The sequence below is a fragment of the Lichenostomus cassidix genome, chromosome 1Aa, assembly GCF_008360975.1.
Source record: "Lichenostomus cassidix isolate B80296 chromosome 1Aa, HeHo_3.0, whole genome shotgun sequence".
Taxonomy (NCBI): Eukaryota; Metazoa; Chordata; class Aves; order Passeriformes; family Meliphagidae; genus Lichenostomus; species Lichenostomus cassidix.
In genome coordinates, this window is record NC_139480.1 from 4,608,306 (window position 1) to 4,634,136 (window position 25,831).

Sequence of the window (25,831 nt, forward strand, 5' to 3'; positions counted from 1 at the left end):
GTTAAGGTCTATGAACACAATCCAAACCATGCTGGTAGTCGGGAAGGTTGATTTTAGTGCTAAATGACTTTTAACTATTTCCTCAGTCTCTAGAATTTTTACCTAATTATTTCTTTCCACAAAGACTTTTTTTTTTTTCCAGGGTGATCATGCAGATTTGTGTTGAAAGAGCACTAGAGATCAGACTCTGGCCCCTGGCTGGTATGAACATCACTTACCAGTGCTCATCTCCTGAGCATACAGCACTTTGTGTACATATTGAAATGTTACAAGTCCTGTGCAAATCTATATCCTGTTCAGGCTAGCCTTAAAAATCAATAGGGTTGGCAAAGTTTCTCTGTCTGTGACCTCCTAATACTGTAATTACAAATTCACAATGGATGTAATTGCTCTATAAAACTTCCACATACCATGGAAGTACATAATCACTGAGAACAACATTGACAAGGTATACTTTGTACATTATGGTTTTTTTTTTTCCTTGGGACAGTAAGGCTCCGTTTAGGGTGTGTTGTGGCAGGAGGTCTGGGTGTTTTTTTCTTCCTGGAATGATGAAGTGCAAACAGTCCTCTCTCTCAGACCTGAAGGGTTACAGGAGTGCCACCACGTTATCCATATCACTCCAGCATTTTTCGCTGCTATCATCATGCCCGTAAAATAAACTGGGATCTTGCTCATGCCTGAGAATACACACCATTAAAAATTTACCCCCTGATTTATGGACTTTGCGAAGTTCTGAGCTTGGCGCTGGGTGAGGTGACCTCTTGGAGTTGTTTCAGTTCTCCCACATCACAGCAATGTGATGCTTATTGTTTCAAGGGGATCCTGGATTTCTGTGTCCAAGGACTGTTGATTAAGGAAAAGCCACCTCTAAGAAGTTCAGTCAGTGATGAACCTCAAATGGATCAGGAATTCAGGCTGGGGAGAAACCTTGAAGTTTCAGGAGTTTTTTTTTTGAATATTCAAAGCTTCTGATTCTTCAATGCCCATCTCAAAATCTTTACAGAACTACTTTATTTTTTAGAAATACCTTTCTCTTTCCAATTGCAGGAAGAAAAGGTGCATTTTTTTCAGCAAGTTTTGAGTATTTACAGAGCTCAGCTATGTAAATATCATTTTGCCCTAAGTTTGCTTCAAACACTTTGTCTCTAAATTTATTATTTTCGTGGACAGGTTTATTTCTTGCTAATGCTGTATCACAGTTGGGCTTTTTTTTACATGTTACCTAAATATTTACTCTTTGAACCATTCATTCGAAATTCAAAACACAGCAAAAATTTTACCCTGGACAATAATGTAACAGTTTTGTCAGTGATAAAATCTGGTTTTAAAAGGACCTGCAGCAAATATTTTGCAGTAAGTGTACAAAATATTGGGAGAAGCTGCTGTTGGTCTTCTGAGAGACCAGATGAGACACTGCCAAAGCTGACTTTCTGATGATGTACAGAAATAAGTCCTTTTGATTCAAGAATTCTTGAACTTCATTATGATGGAGATAGTGCCTTCACATAAAGACAATCTCACAAACACTTTGAATACCTAAAAGTTTGTCCCTGCACTTGTTTTAATCACATCAGGCTTTCAGTGGAAAGGAAGAGATATTTTTAGAGGGAAAATTCTGTGGCCCAACTCAGGTGGCTGCTTTTCAGTGATTTGAATCATCCCCTGCACATGCTTCTTCCTCCCTCTCTTGAAATTAGAGAGCTCCAAGTGATCAGCTCACTTAGGTGCCTTTTGTACCCTTCAGAGTCACTTAGTCCCCACAGTGACAAGTTGCATTAGGAAAGAGTGATTTTATATGTACATTATTTTGTCATGATTTGGTAATGGGGAAAGGGGACAAAAAGTTAGCTCTGCTAGACTCCTAGCTACAGAAATGGGTGCAACAGCACACAGTGGGATCTTGCATTGGGAGGAACCCCATTAGAAAGGGCACTCCCCATGTACAGCTTGATGGATGGCCTATCCTCCTTTATCAAAGGATTAACACACCACATGACTGCCTAGAACATGGTCAGACAAGCCTCTTCTGTGATGAGTTGGCTCTGCTTTTCCATCTTGTAGCTTTACACATAGGTGTAAAGTATTACACAAGAAAGAGAAAAATACTTTTTTAAGAACAGGGGAGGCTTGGTAAAATCATCTTCCACTGCCTAAAGGATGGTATGGAAAGACGAACCCAGACTCTTGCCAAATGCACACTAAAATAGGTCTAGAGGCAGTGCTGATGTTGCAAGACAGGACCTTTAACACAGGGACTGTGCTTACTAGGGAAGTGGCTAAGAGCTGGAACAGCTTGCATGGAGAGGCTGTGGTATCTTCTTAAATTCTTAGGGATTAAAAAAAAACTTTTTTGGGCAAGGCTCTGAGCAACCTACTGTGGAAGCAGGAGATTGAACTGGAGATCTCCAAAGGTCGGTTGAAGATTGACTGACATTGAAATCCTATGATTTTAGGTAGAGGAGTGTGGCAGACATGACAGCATCTGTGAAGTACAATATCTTACTCCTAGAGTGCTGTTCTGGGGAAAAAAAACACAATGTCCAGTGCTGCCAGGGACAGGAAGAAAGTATGGTCAGACCCCAATGGTAAAGAGAGAAAAAAGGTCCACAGTTATGTCCATATCTCTTACTGCAACCTCAAAAGCTGGAGTTACTTTCTGGGTCATGACACTCTCCTTGATCTCTGCTCCAACCACTTTTGAGTCAGATTTGTAGGAAGATTTACAAACGTGGCCTTTTAAGTCTGATTTTGTAAGGACTTGAGGACTCTGCAACCCTTTACTCTGTATCTGTGAGATGCCCATAGTAACCTGTGAACCTTTTGTCAAATTTCATCTAATTGCATAAGTTTTGAGAGAGTTAAACTTTCAAAGGAAATGAATTCCTAGGCAATTTTTCCCTCCTGAAGAGAGATATCTGAATAGATAAAAGAGAACTAAATAATGCACTTATTTGAGGAGTTCTGCAAATGAGAATCCACTTTTTATCTGTTTGTGTATCTATGTATCTATCTATCTCAAACTTGTATACTCCCTTTATTATGAATACACTTATGCACAGTACATGCCCAGAATAGCAATACATGCATTTCACCTGATTCCCTTCCCTGGTTGCATTCCACATTTAAGGATTAGGATCTTAAACACATACATAGGAAAGTGTGAGTCAATGGCTATGTTAAAACCATAGTTACAGAGAAGATTAAAAGTGTTCTCTTTCTATCAACTGCTTATACCTTCTAACTCTGTTGTGCATGCTTTCATATCTGAATCAGTTTCAGTGAAGTGTTCCAACTTCAGATTTGTTGATATTGCTCAGTATCTGTATCAAAATTCATTTTACTTTACATTTCTAGGTTTTTTTCTGAGACCTTGGCTCAGTCAAAACTCATCTATCTATAACTGGTGTAGGAGCATTACAAACATTACATTAATTTATTGTATTAATGTATAGTTAAAAAGACATTAATAATACTATAACTTTTAATTAAAGGGCTGTGGAGTAAAAATGTGAAGATGTAAGTGACCTGTCAATGCCTAATGTTGATTATATAAAGCTGTAGTCACCCAACTCAGAACTCAAACTCTATATCATCAAAATATTAATGCCTTTGAGAAGGAATTTAAGAATGACATAAAAGCTGGACTCTGCAAAAGAAAGATTTAAAATAATCCACAAATGTTTCTTAGTACTAGGGGAGTTACACAGGAATGACCTCAGATGAATTTCTGAACTCCAAAATTCCTCCTGTAAGCCATATGAGGGTGTGTGTAATTTCTTTTTCTTATTTTTTTTTAACATCTGAGTAATTAATCATTTTTGCAGCATATCAAGAGGAGTAGAGTCTCAGCACTTTTCCCTTGTAAAATCTGTGTTAAACATCACTGTGAAAAATACCCTCAAGCTTCAGGACAATTCAGGGGGGCTCAGTAAATTTCTCACTTTTGAAATTCCATGGACAGCATCAGGCAGAAGTCAGATGAAGGGATGATAATAATCCTTGTGTCTGTTAATGTGTCCAGGTGAAATCCTCACCCTGGCCTGGCCTCTTCATAACATTGTGACTCTTTTGTTCCATTAAGGAGTCTTGGAAACACCAATAAAGTTGTGTGATGGAGTTGAGAATGGTGGACAAGGCAAGACTTTCTCCTCATGGGCATGGTGGAAAGCAGATGTGGTATCATGAAAGTGTCTTTTTGAAAGAAGGAGTAAGGCTGGCAGGAGGGGAAGGGACAGCCAGGCAGGAGGGAAAATTCAGGCCTTCAGCAGGAGCCATCTGAAGAGCTCCACCACTGCCCAAGTCTAGTTTCACCAGGAAGAGGGGAGCAGTATAGGGGAGCAAAGGTGAGAAGTTTCTTTATCCTTAGTGGAGTAAGACATTTCCCATGTTTTTGCTGGCATTTGGCCCTCAGCAACTTTCCTGCCTGGTTGTCTGAGTCACAGCAGCTCAGTCTCTGTCCGGAACAACTCCAGCCAGTTCAGTCCCGATTGACCAAATGTCAATGATTTCCTTTTTTATTTTGGAGTGCTTGTTTTGGTAACCTCTGTTCATGGAGGAAGTCTGGATCTGATAGCTTTCCTGTTTCATTTCCTACCTGGGTTTTATGAGTGATCATCTTTCCTTGTTCTCAAGCAGCAAGTCTCCATGCAGTTTCCCTTCTGAAATGATTTTTGCCATTCTTTTGAATTCCCAGAAGAGATGATAAACAGTGAGGGAAAGAAGGTTTGAAGCACAGCTACAACAGGGAACACAGTCTCTGTCAAAAAAACCAAAACAGGAGAGAAAAAAAAAGAAATGTGTGTAAAAGATCACAAAAGATATGTTGGATATCAGCTTAGATTAGTCCTTGAATGAGACTATATTTTGATAATATCCATCTAGCTCTTGCTTGCATGCATTGAATTTTCTCCCTGCAGTAACACTGGAGTAGAAAAAATAGCTACAAAACAGATAAGATTTGCATTATTCTTAAGGGAAAAAAAGAAAAGTAGTGTTTGAAAACAAATATTTGTGTTCATGTTCAAGATTGTCTTGGAGTTGGTTTGGGTTCAGATGAATTTTTCATAAACATTTTTGAAATTAATTTCTTAGTTTTAATCAACTGGAGAACAGAAAGTTGTTTTACACTCGTAAGATGGTGGAAGGCAGGCAGCTCATTTGCAGAGGATAAATCCAATTGTGCTCTCACTCCAATAGAAATCCACTGATTTTAGCCATCTTACTAAAGGTTTGCAGTGCTACACACAAGATGAAAATCAGATTCTCAATGCACTGGCAAGTTTTTGTCATGAAGAATCATGTAGTGAATACTTCTGTGTGTTGAGCCAGTTAATTTGTGGAGCTCACTCTGCACCCACTTCACTGAATCCCTGCTTCCTTATGGTGCTCTTTAATACCTATTTACATCTAAGTGAAAGCTTAATGTAGGATTTGGAATGCTAAATTCATATTTGCGCCCACTAATGGAAATAATAATTTGCAGCATCAAAGAATGGCTTGGGATGGAATGGACCATAAAGATCCTCTAGTTTCAGCTCCCTGCCATGGCCAGGGACACCTTTCTCTAGACCAGAGCCCCACTAAGCACAGCCTTGAACACCTCCAGGGATGGGGAGAGCCACTTTGTCCTGGTTCCAGCCAGCTGGGAGGAAGGGAAGGTCTTGTGGGCTGGAGGGATGGCAGAGGGAGTGGTCAGGCATTGTCAGGGATGAGCACTTGTGTGTGAATCGCTCATTTCTTGTACACTCTATTATTAGTGTTGCAGTCACTGCTCATTTTCTTATCTCACTGCTGTTTCCAGAAAATGTTTTATCCTAAACCATGAGCTTTACTTTTTGTGCCTCCAATTCTCCACCCCATCCTGCCTCAGGTGGAGGGGGAAGGTGGGGGGGGAGTGAGTGAGCAGAATGTGGAGTTTTTCAGTGGGAACACTAAACTGGGGAATGTCATTCCTAAACCACAACACATTCCAATTATATTTCTAGCAACAGCTGTGGTACATGAAGTATAATTGATGAGTATTTGCTATTCAAAAAGATGCTATGATACTTCTTAATTCTTTCTCCCAGAGTGCTTTCTTCTTACAGATAAATACATGTTTCAAGTACTCTAGTAATTCAAGTCTTTATTAATAACTCAAAAAATTTTACTTGCAATCTACGAAGATATTTTTGAGCTAATGATATCAGAAAGAGACATTTTTCCATGTATTTATTCCTGTTGGATGGAATCAGAGGGGCCTTTTCATGTTTCATAGCAGTAATAGCAATTGATTTCCTTCCGGAATGCATGTGAAGTTCCTTGTATCACCAATGGGAGTCATATATTCACATTAAGTTGAGAACAGGATCTGATTCATAAGCATTTTTCTTCAAGAATAACCATAATATCAGAAATATACCAGATGATTTCTATATTTTTTTTAAAAAAATACATATATTTCATTGGAAATCCTGCATAGATTTAATTACTGTTTTGTAGAGTTGCTTGAAAATCTCTTCAGGGACCCTTTCCATTATATTTTTCATATCAAGATAACAACTTTTTAATTTTGGCCAGCTATGTTCTTTCTTGGCTAACCTTTCAATTTTGTCAATTCTTTTCTTGGACACCAAAAGTACTCACTTTATATTTATACCTGAAAATCTAAGTCTCTTTCCAAAAACTACATAAAACAGTGGAAAAGCTCCTACTTACCCCAATTGACTATAGATCAGCCCTACAATAGACCTTACGTCAAAATTCAAAGAATTCAGAGATGTTCCATCTTTTCTGAGAATGAAGTGAACGGAAACCCTACATCTAGATATTTATTTATTTTTGTCTGTCTTGTTGATTTTGTTAGTTGTTGAGTCAGGTTTTCCATTGCTACAGGTTCCCCACACTTCATTAAATTCTGTCCAATTCAACAATGCATTTGAAACTGTTTGTTTTGTGTATTCACACTACAAACAATATTGGGAATATTTGGCTATGAGCAGCAAAATACTAAAGTATGAGCATAATTTCTTACAGTCTTTGACCTAGACTGGGAGGATCACCATTAATTTACAGAGGTTAATTTATTTGCATACATTTTGTAGCATTATACTGGTTTTAATCCACTATTTCTCTTCTGTTCCAATTCCTTTCAATTTTATTATCTTTTTTTACTGGTTAATATCTCATCAGCTTACCAGTGTGTGATAATTACACTTGCTTAGTAATATACTGCTGTAGATGTCAAAAGAATATATTTTTATTTTTTAAATGCAGTAGATGTCAAGAGAAAATTTATAATTTTTAAATGCTTATCTCCAGAAAATAATCTGGAGCTTGGGAGGTGTGAGGCATGAGGGAGAATGAAGGATGTGTTTTGTTCTCCTCATTTTTGCATATAGTAAAGAGATAGAGAAGGTCCAGATAACAGTCCACTAAAGCTGAATTCTGCTTCATGGGCACTCACTGTCCAAAAAATTTAAGTTTAGTTAGACAGTGCATATAAACTTTTCCTTGTAAAGTTGGGATGGTGGTGTTTGAAGAGGCTTCTTCATGTTCACAAAGGAATAGAGCTGAAGATTCAGCCCAGTTCTTCAAAGAGCTGGTCCAGGGATCTGCCAGAAGTTGATCATGTGCACACCAGAAAAAATGATGTTCAGTCCATATTTGAATTTATAAAACAATGTCTTGAAAAAAATGTCAGAAAAACTGTCGTATCAGCACAAATCTCTGGATGCTTTCACTTTGTTTCATTAAAAAATGGAATAAAGAAATGTTTATTCATATATATATATATACACACACAAGTTTCTTTCCAGCTAAAGTGTTAAACATGCATCTTCTCTGTTTCTTATTTTCATACATTTACTGACATTTTTTCTTATTCCGCCCATTGATTTTAACTGTTTTTTTTCACATTTCCATGTACATTATTGCCGTTCAGAGAAAGAGGCTGGTAGGTTGCAAATGTGGAAACCTTCGGTAAATGACCTACATAATCTGCAAATAAATTGCAGTTTCTTCAGAAACAGTAAATGATTCATCTATAAACGCATAGAAGAGGGTTCCTATTTTTGTAACCTGTATGTTTTATAAACTCATAAATGCAACAAACGAGCAAGGCAGAATGGAGATGAAACATTTTGCTAAATCATTTTACCACTATTTTTTTTCCTTTTAATTATAGGAATAAAAGTTTATGGTGACTATTATCCTTATGAAAGAACCTCTTTCCCTCCTTTTCTTCTTTCTTCCTCAGTCAAAATTCTTACAATTTTTTCTTCTGTGGATTTTTCCATTCTATCAATATGTTTTCCCCAAAAGTACATGGCAAGTGGCAAAATGCATTAGAGCTATTACTTTCCTCAACAACTTAAATTCCCAAACACTGAACTTTTAAGAGATTCATGTCCTTTGGGTTATGCAAAGCTTGGTCTGTATCAGAATAGGAGACAAGCTAATAGCACTGTGTTTACCTTCCTCTGTATCTTCCATTAATCACCCAAAGAGCCCAAATGATAGGCAGCTCTAAACATTACTAAAAGCTACTGGTTGGCACCATTTGTTTTGGTTGAGGGCACCAAAGGAAATGGAGATTTGCTTTTGTAATTTGTTTAAAGATATACCAGAATAAGTTCAACATCTTTCAATCACTGATGGTTTTTGAGGCTGTAATAAATAATTCATTATAGAGGTAAGCTGTTTTCACCCAGAGCCCTTCAGGGTCATGGCTTCAAGTAGTCAGAACAGTTCTGAAGGTACAATTTTATTCAAGTGTTTTCAGAATAGCTAAGGACATGTCTAGAAAATGTATTGGTGGGGATAGTTTTATATGTAAACACATACAGAAAGTTCAATATCATTTCCTATGTGTGAGAGCACACATGCAATCACACAAAAGTCTTCTTTTATGTTGAATTTAAGGAGATCAGTGCTGTGTGAAGCTCCTCTGGACTCTGTTTGGTCCCCTGGTCATCTCTGTGAGTTCAGGTCTGATAAAAGCAGTGGCTCATCCTTCCTGAATATGACCATTAAGACATGACAAGAATGATTGAGAGCTGTAGCTTTAGGATGTCAGAAATAAACAAACAAAAAAACCCAACCAAACAAAAAAACCCAAAAACCTTCAGACTCTGCTCCACTGAGTCCAGCAGTTCACCCAAGTCAGATGAAACCCTTCTGAAGCTAATGACAGTCCTGTGTCTGGGTGGGATATGTGATTGCAAATGTGTCTTAAATCTGTTTTTTGCATGAATAGGCTCTACATACTTGACAGTGACATTGTGAGTCTAGTGAAGGGGAAAAACAAAACTATCACAGGGAAGTCTTATATTTCACTCAGCATAACTTGATTTTTTTCTTCCTCTCAAAAGATATAAAAAAAAGTTTATTTCCATTCTGGATGGCCCTGACCAGGTAAAGTATTATTTCTATCACTAGTAGGTTGGGAACTTTGGAAAGTTATTAATGAATGAATTACAGATTGTCCAGTATCTATATATGAGTCCCTTAAAATTAATTATTTATATATATGTATATACACACACACACAAACACTGTTTCCCTATAGGTTCAAGAAGTTTGAATATATAAAGAGGAATTGCTCACTCAGGTAGTGTTTGGAAACATCAGCTGGAATTTCCATTTTGATCCTATTCAAGATTTAGCCACCTATACATGCACAAACACAGAGACCACCTATGAAGCTCACACAGTGAGATTTTTAATGGAGATCATGCATATTTTTAGATAAATTATGGTATGTGTCATTCCTGCTAGAAACAGGTGCATTTATACTATCTGTAATCAAATGACTACCCCCATATTCATCCAAAGAATGTCTCTGAGAAACAACATGCCTCTTACAAAACCCAAATAAATGATTTCTAAGAAAAGAGAGAGACAAGAGAGCAGATCTTCCCCCATGGCTGATCACACTCCTCAGCTGATGCTGCTGATAAATTGGCTGATAAAACCGGGAGGGACTTTCACAGGGGAACTTTACTTTTAAAGCAGCTTTGTAAGACTCAAACCTCCTTACATTGCAGATCTGCCGATCCCTGTTGTCTAACTGTGGTTACATGTGCTGACTCTAGTTTCAAAAATAATTTCTTAATCACTTTTGGCTCATCTTGGGTTTTCGCATTGCAAAGCCGATGCAGCTGTGGAAGGATGGACCAGATTCCATTCTCCCTCACACCTCATCAACATCAATGTTAATTAAGTTCTAGGTTTGGGGCCAAGTTACACCCTGAGATACAAATGGCCTCCAGACTGGGGCAAGGGCTCTTCTCTTCATTTGTGCCTTACCTGGCATGATGTGGTTCATGGATCATGCCTGAGATTCCTGGGGATTGCTGCAGTAAAGATGATACTAAAAAGCAATATCATATCCCTTAAATAAATTATGGTAAATCCTTCATGCATAGCAGTAGGGTTGGGGCCAGCAGCCCAAATCTGGGACTACTGTACAGTGATCTCTGGTCCTGCTCTTCTGACCGTCCAAGCTGGAGGACATGGTGGAGCTCACTATGATTTTCTCCTCTCCTCATGCAGAAAAAAGCAGAGGGTGCAGAGAAGTGGCTCAAGTTCACATGTCATTCTGGGAGCAGGGAAACTTTGCCAGACAAGCACATTCTGTGACTGCAAACAAGCTAATTCTTCCTTTTAACATATTCTGCCACAAACTGCTTCCTTCTTCAGCAAATCAAACGAGCTGCTCCATTAAATGTTTCAGACCTGTGATACCTTTCAGGATTTTGTTTAGCTCAAGCAGACAAGTCCTCCTCCCAGCACAAACCTGGCTTTCCCTCTCCCTCTGTCTTTCCCTGCAGTGTTACTTGAGTCCTCATTTTCAAATGCCATAATAGCATGGAATAACTATTTAGTTGAACACAATCACACAATTGTGTGACAAGACAAATGTAATGTAGAGCACAGGGGAAATGTGATCCTAAACTCAGGGCATCCATTCTGCACCAGAACAGTCGAGAGCTATGTAGTTTTTGAAAGCCAGTCTCCTCTTGACAATTACCTTCAATTAATGGTACACTGCACTAAGCAGAAAATAAAAACTATGCCATTAAATCCTTCAATGCAGGCTGGAAGGGTTCCAGGTTGGCTCTAAACTACCCTAAAGAGCCTGTGTTCATATTACATAGTTATAACTTTACAGGCCTAAAAGAATATGAATCAACAGTCACTTATACTGTCCCCTGCACTTGACAAAGCTAATGTCTGAGAGTTTTAATCCTGATGCAGCCAGGATATATGGAGGCTGTTTTGCATCCAAAATATAAACCTGTCCACAAACATTGCCTCTGCAACTTTAAAACCAAATAGCTGCCATACAGGTACTTCTTTCACTGGTATGTATTTCATAGAAATCTACTGAAAAAGTGAAACCAGACTTGTTTTTTGCAGTCTTTACCATGAACTTTACCTGGAACCCATGCACTTGAACACAGGTCCTTTATTTATATGTTCTCTGATGCACAGGCTTTGGCTACGCTCTGCTAACAAGAGAGTGAGCAGCCAGGATTGCTGAGTATGAGGTGTCCCAGGATTCACCAAACTGCCAGTCCCAGTCCCACCCCACAGTAGAGGGACAGGTGGTCCTTGGGAACAGTTGTCATCTCCCAGCTTCTCCTCCATCACCTACCTCGGGCGGCCTTTGGAAATGTGATGATTTTGATATATAGAAAGGCCACAAAGATCGGCTGTCTGGGCCAGAGCTCGTTCAAAAGTGATGATGAAAATGTTGAGACATGGGAGATCATGTTCTGAAAAAAAGTGAAGTCTTGTGATATTGTCTCACTTCTTTTTAGGACTTTTGCCTCTGTGAATTAAAGTATTTTCAAAGTTGCAATTTGGCTAAAATTTTTCTGTCAAAACAAGCTTGGATGTGAAAACATGCCTACAATTAGGCAATATCTTTGAAGGGAAACACCTCATTTTAATATGAAAATACATTTTCTTCAGTTTTCAGCCAAAATGTTTGGCTTTGAAAGACAGACCCACTTTGGGTTTGGTTGGCATTGTTAGTTTTCAATTAGACTTTTCAGTATATCAAACAAACATAAACATTTTCCTCTGATGTCTTTAGAACAACTCTTTATAGATTCTATATACCTTATGAAGAAAGGGAGGTTATTCCTATATTTTTCTCAGTTTCAGCCTGATTATGGAAGTAGTCTTGGCTCTCAGAGATGCCTTCCTGGTGCTCAGCACCATCCATCACCAAAGTCCTCAGCAGCAGAGAAGCTGAAGCAGTCTTTGGACTAGAGGTTTTTGCACTTATGGCAGGAGTAAGTAGCTGGGAAATATCAGAATATGTGACTTCACTTGGTCATTCTCATGCGGAACCAAAAAATCCGGCAGGTTCTCCTGGAGAGCTGTGTTAAATGTTCATAACAGGTTATTGTGACATTCATATTTTTCAGTTTAATAACTAATATGCTCCTCATGCATGTTTTTACTTTTTTTTTAGTTTACAGTGGCAATTTTTCAGCTTTTCTTGTTTCTTTTTAGCCCTCGATACAGTGATTTTTTTCTCATGTTCTCCCTGTCTCTGACACCACAAACAGTACTTTTGGCAGCTCTGAAGAGAGATCAGTGCACATCATATCTCTTTGGGACATTCACGGCTTTACCAAAATCCCTTATTATTTTGAACCTAGCCCTTAAAATATGAAATGCAGCAATGAAAGCTTATCAAAAATATCTAGGATGACAGTAGTTTAATTGTCTGTTTTGACAGTTTATCTGCCTTGTTTCCCTAAAACTCTTTGTGCAAACATTTGTTCAGGGTAACCTGTATTAGTCACTAATACAGCTTCATTTGGCCCCAAAATACCCACACTGCTTAGAGCTTTGCTTCTGAAGCACGTGATTATTCAGACCCAAAAAGAGAAAGATGTGCTCAATGCACAAGATGCCAAACTGAGATTAAACCCACTAAGGTCTACAAAGCCTGCTGCAAAAAATGATAACTATCTTTGTCAAAATCCCAAGCAAAAACATGTACGTCAAGTGAGATTGTCGATAAAATATGAATATCAGGGTAGGACTAAGTTGTGGGTTAGTTTCAAAGAATTTATTTTCCTCTGAGATGCAAAAATTATCTCAAATCTTACAACCCATTTCTGAGCACTGCATTTATAAATTCTGATGACATGAGTAGTTTCTTTCTATGGCAACACATAACTACAAAAGACTTGTTTATTAAACGTATCTGTATGTTTCTGTGTTTCACTGAGAGTTTTGGGGTCCTAATTTTTTAATTCTAATATGTCTGTCATTCATTGCATGAATGCCCACAAACCTACAGCTTTCTCACCCTGGACGTGTTCAGTGTAAAAGATGAAAACCCAAAGATGGGACATCTGATTCCCACAGAGACATCATCTGCCACAGCATAATTAAAAGGGTTTTGTCTAGGTGATGTGATGGGGAATTCTTTGCTTTGCAGAGCTGTTCTGAGCTGCAGCTAACCCTATTGTCCCAGAGGATCCTCATGTCAATCTCAGCCCAAATTCTTCCTTGTTCCCCACTGTAACTGTTTATCTGGGATGTGGTAAGGTTTAATTCAAGCATTTCTTAGTGGTTTATTTGTTAGGCATTGCTTGCTAACTCAGAGCTGTACAACACAAAATACAGAAACAAACATCAGTTTTTGTTTCATGGATAATGCAGTAGGAGCCACTGAAGCTTAGTCTTTATTTATGGAAACAGATTGTATTCCTACATCACAAAGTGTCAAAAACCACCACCTGATGACTAACTGACTTTACCCTGGGTGTAGCATCATCTGGAGAATTCATTCTGTAACTGTGTCAAAGGGAAATTCATTTCCGATCCTTTTACCTCTTTATTCATGACTTGGAGCAACAAAGACTCTACAACATTAAGGGATCAACTACACTAAGATGTGGTGAGTGGCACACTGCAGTCAGGGTTAAATAAACAGGGCAGTTTTGGCTGTTAGGCATTTGCTTCTCCTCAGTGCCTATAAAAGGTACTGGCATCAGGATCATCCTACCCAGGTGATGTTCACTGTTTGGTGGAAGGGAAGTAAAGGCACTGGGATTCCTTGCCTGTGATAAGAAAAGAAGGTGTAAGACCACCAAGTGTTTCCTGTATGTGGTCAGATGTCTCTCTGCAGAGCCATATTTCAACACCAACACAATTCCCTTATCAGATCCCTTCCACGTTCTCAAGGTTCCGCAGGATCCTTTCACTCTCAGAGCTCCTTGAGTTCCAAGGCTCCCTTCCCTTCTCTCTGCCATTTCCCCATTTTTTTTTAGACCTCTATATTCGTTGTGATCTTTCTCTCTGTTTCCTGGTCACACTGAACTGGTGTCCTCTATATCTGGGTCATCAGCAGCACTAATTAATGAAATTGAGATGTGTCTGATACTCAAACAAGCATGGACACTTAGATGCCCTCTCCTCTGAGACTTGCTATGATTTGGGTTTTCACCACAGTTTCAGGTTCTCACTTAGGATGAGTGAACAGATTTTCACCAAACTAATGTTGAATAATTAATCAGTTTTGAGAATCCTCATATGAAGGCAAATGAGTTAGGAAGTTGTGGAAATATGTCTTATGGACTTGTCTATTCATTGACAGTACTCAATTTATTGTTCCTCGGACAGGCTTACACCTCATTTAAATCAATCCACTCAAACTGTACAGGGCATTTTCCTGAATAAAACCCAAAACAAGACTGAATGCTAATTCTAATATTCATCTTATGTGACAGAAAGGAAAGACAGCTGTAATTCAACTATTTTGATGAATCATCTATGAACTGTACAAGTGTTAACACATCCTATCATTATGATTTCTACACTCCCACCTGCTTCTTTGCTTCACCCACCTGTTGCATCTTGCCTTCTAGATTGCAAGTTGTTTGGGGATGGTACAGTGTTTACTTTGTGTATGTTGTAAAATGCCTAAGCACGACCCACTTTAAGCTTCTAGACACTTCTGCAAAAATAAAAGTTAAGAGTGTAATGAACGTCAGAGATAAGCAGAGGCAATAGTAAGATACTGATTAGTTTTCGGATAGGAGCCTTTAAAGTGCATTTTATTTTTTAGTAATTATATACTTAATGTGTGATAAGGATCTTAGTGTAAAATCTGATTGGAAAGTAGACACCTGTTGTTTTTTCTGCAAAGTAGTTAAATGAGGTCAGCACTTTAAGCTTTCTCCCCTCCCTTCCCTCCAGCCCAGGGCTGACCTCGCCTTGGTTAACACCAGATAAAATTGCCATGCTTGGTCCCACCAGTGCCTTGTGGTGGGAAAATTAACCTGTGCTAGGTATTCACTAGTAACAATGCTGGAGTGTTTCAAGGAGAGAAGGTGGCTATCAGTTGATCCTTGGTCTGATATTCCATGGACTTCACCATGCACATTGACTTTGAAGATGAGCTATTCTGTGGTTGTCATTCCTGCCTATTGTGAGGAATTTGTAGCCCATTCCAAAGGTACCACTAAAGGTATCTGCAGGGAGGTAAAGATCCTGGCATGAGCTGGATTCAAGCCCTTGCCCAAGAGGATATGGGCTCATCTGCCTGTTACACTGGTCCCCTCCACCATGTATCTGTTTGAACAAGAGTGTTGTTGCCTGTTTAGCAATAAAGTATTTAGCAGACACCCGTCATCCATCAAAGCATTATCATTAATAATCGCAGTGAGACATTGGGCAGAATGGGAAATTAATCACAAGTGGCAGGTGAAGCACCTAAGTGCAAGAGGAGCTTTTCTGCATGCTGAAAAGGAGGATTTTGCTGTTCGCCTCCACAAAGGTAAACTGGGTTTAATTCAGAGTTACAGCACATCCCCCTTTCTTCTGCTGGTGTAAAGGGAATGGTGTATGATCACCCTATTGCCAAATGGTGTAAATTTCAGAGTGATAGTGATTCTAGGCAACAATAGAAAGTGTCCTCATACTCTCCTACAGCAGTGAAACAGGGTGGTTATTTCTTGAAGCATTGTGAATTCAAATTTTCAGAGCTTGGCAACGTGATTTGAATAATTTCAGGACTTGTTACTGAGAAAAAAAAATGTAACTATCACCTTCTCCCTCCCTTATGGTCCCCATCAACAGGTACCATGAGAATTGCAGTGATTAAAAAGGCAGGGTAATAACACTGATTTTGTCTGATTAATAAAGTAATAAAGCTGATTGAAACATAAACAGTTCAAATGAAAGTCCTTCTCAATATATCAACAAGTCGAACCCATATCATTGATTACAGGCACTTTTTGTTACCCTCTCCCTGAAATGGAAAATGATTCATCCTTTCATTCTGACAGTTCTGATCTGAATATCATGCTGAGCTAGTTGAAGTTTGCCTTTACGTTAGGAAAATCTACAAGGCACAGAGATAGTGTGTGTCTTTTAATAGTTGCTGTCCCAATGCTTTTTTTAACCAAAGCCTATGTTATTCCTCTAATTGAGTGACATAAATTCACACAAAGTGAAACCAAATAAACATATATTCACATAAGGCATGGAATGTACATTTAACCACAAAATGTCCAGTGTAATTTTCAGCCCTCCAATGACAACTCTGTTACTGGTAAAATATTGATACAGGGATTGGTATTGTTCCACATTTTAGCTCAGGAGAGTGTGGGGGTCTCTGCTAGATGTTGTAGGATGCCTATGAGAATGACAACAACAGCCATAGAAGTGTGAATGAAGTGAGAATGGCAAGCACAGGACTCTGAAGCCCTGGTGCTCCTTTAGCACACTCCCAGCTTAGACGAGCTGAGCAATTTATATTTGTCACATTTGATGTAAGACTACTTTTCCACAGTAAAGCCATTTCAGCATCCCAGGCTCACATCTCTTTTTTTTCAATGCAAGCAAAAAATGGAAGGCTGCTGCATTATTTTGATGTGCTCTGTCCCTGAAGGAGAATCAAACTGAAAGAGAGTAGGTTTGGATTAGAAAATAGGATGAAATTCTTCCCTGTGAGGGTGTTGAGGCACTGGAAGAGGTTGTCCAGAGAAGCTGTGGCTGCCCCATCCCTGGAAGTGTCCAAGCCCAAGTTGGATGGGGCTCTGGAATAACCTGGTCTAGTGGAAGGTGTCCCTGACCACAGCAGGGGATTGTAACATGAGGATCTTTAATGTCTCCTTCAAACCAAACTATTCTTTGATGCTTTGATTTTGTGATTTTATGATCTTATTCTCCAGTATGTAGGCCCCCTTTCTCTTTTCTGTCATCTTCTCAGATGATGGTAGTGTTGGAAGCACAGGAACATGAGTCCACCATCCAGGATCAGATCAAAATTAATCTTTCCAAGAGTCCTGTTTTAACAGTGAATGATAGAAGATTTCTAGTAAAAGAGAATAAGAATAATTAATACTTTGATAATCAGTGATTTACATCACATCAGCTGAAACTATTTGGAGCATAATGTGTGGAAACTTTGATAGAATATTCTGCTAATTTGATTAATTTATCTCTTCTGCCTTTAAAACATCCTGCAGCAATAAGTTCTATAGCAATAGAAAAAAAATATAGTGTTAAAGGAACATAAAATTCATAAATATATAATTAACAACCATCAGCAGCTGATTGTTTTCCAAGACAGAGTCATATTGGCTTTAGTACTTCCTTAAATTTTCCAGCCTCAGCTGATAACAGTGTTATCTTTCTATAACTGTAAGGAAGAAGGTGCTCCAGCCACAAAGACCTACTTTGTTATCACTTCCAGGCCAAATTATATCTAATGGTAGCCAGGGAGAAGTTTAACCTGTTAGGAAAATCAACATCGAGCCTAACACTGAGACTGTTATCCAAAGCCTCCATGCTCATGGTCCTGTGATAAGAGCATTGGAAGGACTGTTTGCTGCATACTGGGTTTCAGAAACTCAGTGTCACTCCGGGTGCCTCCTCTAAATTCTGGAGCAGAAGCTGGATATTGCAGGACACTGCAGGAGGATGCTGGAGTATTCCTCTGGGCTGCATTTTGTAGGACATGGGGTAAAATTCTAAAGACCAAAGTCACAAATTGACTTCCCAGCAGAACTTCAGCTAAGTCTGACTGTACAAATCTGTTTCAACAGCTCCCTCTTTAGTGAGACATATGGGCAATTTCTTAAGGAGTCTACCTCTCTTCCTCATAACCTTTCAGAATTTGTCACCAGAAGTTAGGGCAGACCTTGATTTCCACTAGAAAGCATGATACACATTAGGAACAGATAAGTGGTTCCAAATCTTAAGGGATGAATGCTCATGAAATGTGTGCAATAGTGCACTTTAACAGTTACACTCTAATAATAATAATAATGATAATAGTAACTTGTATCCAACCCAACATGTATTTTTGAGATGCTCAGTAGTTTTAAAACATCCAGTTATATTTCATGGACACAGAATTTGGGGCTCAAGAAAACACTTGAAATTGAGGTACATTCCTTAACAGGAGCAGCATAACCCTTCGGGTTGCCGAAACTGGGAAAAGTGCCTGTTGAAATATAAAATGCCTTTAAGTCATTTGGGAATATGCTGTTGAAATAGAAAATCAAAGAGTAGGGAAGGGGAAATGTGCTGTCATTTTCTGTTAAGAAGCTCATTTTTTGCCTCCTTTTAGAACCATTCAAAATTACTTCTGGCACAATTTAATAATCTACATCAGTTTCCCAGGAGTTAAGATAGCAAATGATATTATAGCAAAAATGTCTTAAATAAAATAAACCTCAGTAAAACCAGAAATGTTGCTTTTTCATCAGATTCTTGAATAATTCAAGAGCTGTAACATCCATTTTTAAATTTTACTTAAATGGGGATATTCTTCCTTCTAAATGACAACAGTATTTTAGCACAAGGCATATGCAGTGGAGCAGAATTAGGTTAAGATTAGGTGTTATGTAAGAGATTGTGTAATGCAACTCTTTCACATGCGATTGTGCAATTGTCAGTGTTAATTGTGAGCAATTACCCATGTTCTTTGGATAGTGTTATTCTCCTCCTACCTCCCCAGTTCTGTGGGTCTCATTCTAAAATCTTTGCTAGGGGGAGAGAGGCAGGGAGCATGGGGTGGCAGCGATGGAGGAACTCCTGCTGTGTTTCACAGCCGAGGGAACTACGCTGGTCTTGTCAAACTCACCCCATTGCCCAGTGGATGTGAACAGTGTGATCCTGCCTTAGAAGCCCTGCCTGACTTCCTCCCTTATCCTAGAATCTGGCTTGGCTTGTAAACTCCTGCCCAAGGTGCAAATTGTCCCTCAGCCATGACACTGTCCTGGCACAACGTGACAACTGTCACAGATGAGCCGCTTGTGACTCAAGAGCCACAGCTTGGACATCCTTGACCATTGCTTCATGCACATCATGGACTAAATGCATGACAATGAGCCAGGCTGATTCCAATAGAGATTAAGTTCATGGAGAGGAAGCTGAGATGACCTGGAGTTGTTTTTACACTCATTTTGCCTTAAGCTTTTGGCCTGAGGACTCTTGCACTGGGCTCTGTTGGTCTTTTAAGCATTCAACAGAGTGGTGCAGCAATTTTTGCTTAGGTAGGAAATAATGCAAATTTGCAGGCCAGCACACATTTATTTTACGTGACCTTCACATATTTCATATGGCCTTCAGCAACTCTGCTGAAGGACATATGATAAGTAGGATAGCTTGGGAAAAAAGCTGGGAGGTATGGAGAGAGAGCTATACCAGCGTTACATTTGACAAAACCTGATTTTCAGGTTTCTGAGAGGTGGTCGTGATATTCACCCTGGAGAAATGCTGTTCCATCACAGACTTCCTGAGTTGTCTCTCAAAAAGGGTAGGATTCATCTAAGCAAAGATATGTTGACAACAGAGGAATCTACATCTGTGAAAGTTAATCCAGTTTCTCTTTAGAGACAGAGGAAATCTGACTGATATATCCTGTGAAACCCAGAATTATTTATCTATTTCTCAAAGATTCCTGTCAATTAGGCTACATGAATCATACCTAGAAAGTGTCTATTTTTCTTCCCTAACTGCAAAGAGGGCCAGAGCTGAAAAGCCCAGCTAAAGATGTCAAAATTTCATGGATATGCCTGAAAACTCCTGAAGTTAATCATATTTTCTATTCTTCAGTGTCTCAGGTGTAAGAAAGAGATATCAGTATAGCCTTACCACTGTAAGGTTCACTACTTTGAAAATACTATATTTTAATTTTTTTTGATGTTGTTGCTACAAAACCACAATTCATACTATAGTCTATTTGATTTTACAAATCAAATAACAAGCAAAATGATGTGCTACTAGGCAAAGAAAAGCCCCTTCTAAGATTATTGACACAAACTTTCCTCCCAGTTGATGTTATCTCTTTTCAAATTGTATTAGATCATATCTTACCAGGAGAGCAGGCTGGTTAAGTGTGGAACTGAGTCTGATGACACACCAGTTTTACTGCATTTAGCTCAAAAATTTGAATGGAGATTCTGCTGGTATGATATCACCGTGTAACTAGAGTTGGATGCACATTCATATCTTTGTTCTTTCTCCAGAAAAAGCATGAAGCCTACTTAAGCACTTGTTGAGTGGCAAAACATCTTCCAGTCTGAAAGGAAAGAAGGAAATGATGAGAGTAAAGGAAATAATTAACTTTAAACCTGTAAATATAGAATTGCTCTTATTGAGATTAAGCCAGCAATGTTGAAATCACATTGAAATCTCCCCATCTGTCCCATGTAATGCCTTGACACAAACCCAACAAATCTGGCAACTCCAAATACCTTCAAATGCCTTTTTTGTGCTATCCAAAGCATTTCTCACTCCTATGAAAAAAAACCATTCTGATGGGTTGTGCAATAGTTAGTCATTGCACTATTTCTAGCCTTTTGAACTAAAACAGAGGACAATAAAGCAGTTAGACTCAATGTTCATTGTAAGTCCCATTCAACTGAACTATTCTATTCTATTCTATTCTATTCAACTTCTGTTCCAGTAATTAATATTATGCCTTAAAAGCAGTGATCTCTTATTGAGCTCCATAAAAATCTGAACTGAGTTTGGAAGTGGCTGATTCACCCAAGAGGGGACAAACTCCAGGCAGTGGCAAAACGAAAGCAAAGTGTAATTTTTAATTCTTCCAAAGGCACCTCTTCAGCAAAATGAAATTAGGCTAACAAAGCAAAACAGAAAATTAAAGCTAACCCCAAAAATCTGGTTTGTTCAAGGTTATATCATTCAGCTCCTCTAATCCATGTGTCATTCCCATAGCATCAACAAGGACCCCTTTCCAGGAGACTGGTGTACTGAAAACTGCTAAATTCAGGAGAATCAGGTTTTATAGCTGCACTGACACTCAGGTTATCGATGCATTGAGCTATTGATGTGCACTTTAACTCCAGGAACATAAAACGTGCCAAAGCAATATTACATGTGGGAGTTATTCAATAACACGTGGAACGTAAATCTATCCTCTATCTCTTTGCATCAAGAACATTAATTAATTCTGTGATGAGAATGCCATTTTCAGCTTCCAGTGAAACTGGGAGAAACTGCCAGGGATCCTTCTGGCTTTAATAACTGTGCATTTAGTTCAAGGAAAGAAAAATGAATTTAGCCTTTAAACTGGAAGATTTTCCTGGTCATGAGATTGAGCTGTAGGTAGAACTCACAATATTTATATTAGAGCAGTGAAAGTGTGGCTGCTTCTTTCAATGTCAGTATTTTGTTTGATTTTTTATTAGAAGACTATGCAAATTCAGGTTCAGATTGTTGTAGAGAGGGGAACAAGGCATTGCATGTAAACTGGGACAACATAGTTTGGGAATAACTGTATGGGCCTCCCCTCATCCAGGTAAATCATTCCCTAATACACCAATTTACAGGTATATGAACAAAAGTGGGTCTGATCCTGTAGCTTTTACTTAAAACTCCTCTTCCCCAATGCCTTCACCATGTCCTTTGGTTTGTGAAAACCCCGGGTGAGCAAATCCTGGTTTTGGTACTGCAGATCATGATGATGAGAAAGGTAAAAATTACATCAATCCCAAAGAATATTGAGACTCTGAGATCCTGAAATACAGTGCGACCTGGAGATATTGTCTGCTAGAAATAGAGAACAAGAGTGCACATGCTTAAATCTTATGAAAACAGATCCTCACAATTTATGCAGCAATTCCAAATGCAATATACAATAACTGAAAAATCCAAGGTCATTTATTAGCTGGCAAAACCCTGGCTACATATCTTTCTTGAACAGCACCTTTAATGAACTCTTAATGTGCAAACTAACTTCATCGTGTGCTAGCGTGTCTCATTGGAGAGAAACCTTGGTGATGTCTGCCTGATCTTTAAAAGCCAGAGATAAGAAATTCTTTGTCAATGTCAATAATGGCACAATGAAATAAGCTGTATCCACACACTGATAGCACGAATATCTATAGGGGGAGCTGCTTAGGAATTTTTCCAGTAGGTTATTTTATGGTGCAAAAAGTGCCAACTCATGTGAATGTTTTTTTTTTTCCCCTAAGGAGTTATTTTTGTCTAAGGAATTATTAGACTAAAGGAAGATGGAGTAGGGAGAAGAGAATGTTGATCACATGCTATTTGCAACAATAAACAGGGAGGAAGATTTTTTGAGTCCCAGCTCTGAATCACATAGGGATGTAGCTTTCTAAAACTGGAATAGATTCAAGCCTTCCAATTGCTTTTTAGAAAAGAGACAGAAATTGAACACTTCTGTTATGGAATAAAACACAAACCCTCCCAGTATTCCAAATATTTTCCCCATGAAATCAGGGAGAAATGCTTTCTATTATTGCACATTCCTGTGAGCATGTGCAGGTAAAAGCATTCTACACACAGCATTGTTGTACCCCAATTAATGCAGAGCCAGGCATAAATTTCCTTGGAGGCTAACAGATGACCAAATCCTCATATAATCCACCTCTTCTGCCCTTTAATAGCCTCTCCTGTACCCATTGGGACCATCCCAGTCCCCTATCCCAGTATAAGTCACTCACAACAGCCCTTCTTTGAGACCCAGGGACACTCATCCACTTTTAGTGACTTTTGGGTCCACTGAGGAAGGGGATGGGCCATGGAAGAAGGGTATTGAATCTCAAGGACACTTCCAACTCCTGAGTGTTGTCTACTGAGAGGATCAGAGAATGGCCACTCATCTGACTCATTAGATGTCCTTGGCAGGCTGTGCAAGCACAGGTATTAATACCTCGATGTATTTTTGCCATTACTTCAGCAACTGGGAATTTGAATCAGAGGCACAGTCTTAAAAAATAAAGGATAATTGATAAAGACCCAGTCCTATCCTTTGGAAGTTTCTGCAAATCATACAAATCTACTTTTGATTCCCTTAAACATCAGTGCAGCAAAATACTGAAAGACGTGTTTTAACAAAAAGTATTATTCAGTCTTTTCGAAACATTCAGAACATTTATCTATACTGTGATGGAGAAAACTGCCCAATTATTTTCCCTTTATTTTCAAAGTTTATATTCACACAATACTAGAAATATTGTTTCCTGGTTGCATATTAACAAAACATTCCCATATTTCAATAAGCACAACTGATTCTGGTATTTGAAAAAAAAAATTCTGCTACTGATGGCTTTTAAAACTGATGGAGATTTAAAAGTCATGATAGTACATGTGCAAACATTTTTGAAGGCCAATATCCAGCTGATTAGATCTCTGAAAAACTAATTAGCTAATTTTCTTGAAACTCTACAGCAAATTGAAGTATTATCCAAAGCTTAAAGCGGTAAAGTTGGAGGAGGTTTCATTTATTAAAAAAGGCCAAATTATTAACACTTAACAGAGCTTGTTAATTATTTCGGTACAGCAGGACTGTTGTACCCTTTAATTAATTATATAAAGAAGTCAGTCTTTTAAAATAAGTCAATATAAACTTAGATTATCTGAGTTGATTCTTATCCCAAACTCCCTTATTTGAAACTGGAGTAACATTGCTCTTTTACCTAAGTGAATTGTGCTTCAAAATTATAAAAATAATAAAGACATGGGAGTCAAGGTTGTTCAAATAGCTTCTTACATCTGAGTTTCATAGTGCAAGGAGAGCAGCTACTGACATTTGCAGTGTGTGACTTCAAAACGAGCACAGCCTGCTTTGAAATAAAAAAAACCAAAAAACAACCAAATAATAAGTTAAATGTTATGTGTTGAATGTCTGAATTTAGTTTTGAATGTCCAAGGACTGGTGGCTTGTATTGCTGTAGTTTTTTATATACAAGTTACCTTGATACAGAAGGAAAGTAGAAACTATCTGAATTCTTGCATTTCAGCACTGCAGTGTGATCAGTCATCACCTGCTAGCTCACCCTAGAAAATAAACATGGTGAAAAGCAGTACTGCAAGGAGCAGGGAGTTTTTTCAGTGATTCACCCAAATGAGCAAGTTCACTTGCAAAATTTAATTGTAGAAAAATGTTTGTCCTGTAGTTTGCCATAAATGCAAAGAAAATTTTACATTTATATTCATTGGTCACTTTAGTTTCCTTCATCAGGAATTTGGTCTTATTAGGCTCAGGAGGAGTCAAGCTCCTTGGAGTAATTTATTAATTTTAAATGACTTACGTTGATTTTTGATGTTACTGTCTCAGAATTGGCTCCTGTTTGTCATATACTTCCTCTTTAACAATATTATTTAAAGGGATTTTTTTAGGGCTTTTTTTATTTGTTTGGTTTTTTGTTTCTTTTGTTTGGTTTTTTTTTTTTTTTGTTTGTTTGTTTTTGGTTTTGTTTGGTTGGTTTGTTTTTTCTTCCTGGTAGGATTCGTCAATGCTTTTTAAAACATGCCCAAATTTTTTTATTTTATTTTGGTTTGCTTTCTAGTTGCAGGTATGAAAAACTACTATGAAAAGCTATACTAAAACCCAACAAAACCAGAAACCCCACCTTGCCCAGCATAAAAATAGCAGTAGCATATTAAAGGAAACATCTGTCAGGGGAAGCAGAATGAAATACCTTCCCTATAAAACATCATTTTGCTTGTACAAGGGCCAATCTGTTTCATGTGTTGATGTTCACATTAGGATCCATTTGATTTAACCATATCTTTGCTTTGGAGGAAAAAAAAATCCAATGTATTATTAATGCCTCATAGTATATGAGAAATGAGTATATGAGTCAATATTGCTTCAGTGCTGTGCATTATTAAGAATAAGTTAAAGTAGGTCAGCACAGCACATGAGGCTAAATAGACTAATAATGCATCCTACAGTAGACATTCATCTACCAAGGAGTCATGCGTTATGTGCTGGCACCAACACAAGATAAGCATTTTGATTTGTGGATTTTCCAGATCACATTTGTACTGAAAAAAGAAACAGCTGCTCCAGTTTCTCCAAAATTCACCCTCACTTCTACTAAAGGGACATGGCTGGGACTATTTTTGCCCAAAAATTAGGGGTTTGCTGGGGGGTTTTCTTGGTTTGATTTTTCAAAAGTAAAATCTAGTTAAGATGTATAAAAAAAGGAGATGAGGGAATAAAAGGAGTTCAAAATTAAATAATACCCTCAAATGTTTACAACTTAATAGCAGAAATTTTGTAGTAGTTCCTGAGTGTAGGGACATGAAACAGACTAGAAATTAAAATGAAAATAATCACTCATTTTCTTCCCCAAAATAAAAGATGTGCTGAAAGAAAGCTACAGAACACCAAACAAGGAAGAGTTGCAAAGTGAATGTGCTTGGCTAGCTGATACTGCATTTTAAGCACTGATCAGTCCAAAAATGTTTTTCTAAATTGTCATCAACACTCATTCAGGGAAATTCTTCTTCAGAAAGTATTGGAAAATAATAATGTGGCATTCCATTGCTATTAAGTCTCAAAGTTCACAGACCACATCTG

The 25,831-nt window shown here is 38.2% G+C and overlaps 1 long non-coding RNA gene across 1 annotated transcript; it reads right to left on the reverse strand.

The window, feature by feature from the left end:
- Positions 1–13,953: 13,953 nt before the first annotated feature.
- On the reverse strand, positions 13,954–19,229 carry LOC146443095 (uncharacterized). Its single transcript, XR_014855923.1, has 3 exons — positions 19,112–19,229; positions 14,862–14,971; positions 13,954–14,075 (listed from the first exon to the last, which is right to left on the reverse strand). It is a non-coding gene; the product is annotated as an uncharacterized LOC146443095 (long non-coding RNA).
- Positions 19,230–25,831: the final 6,602 nt, after the last annotated feature.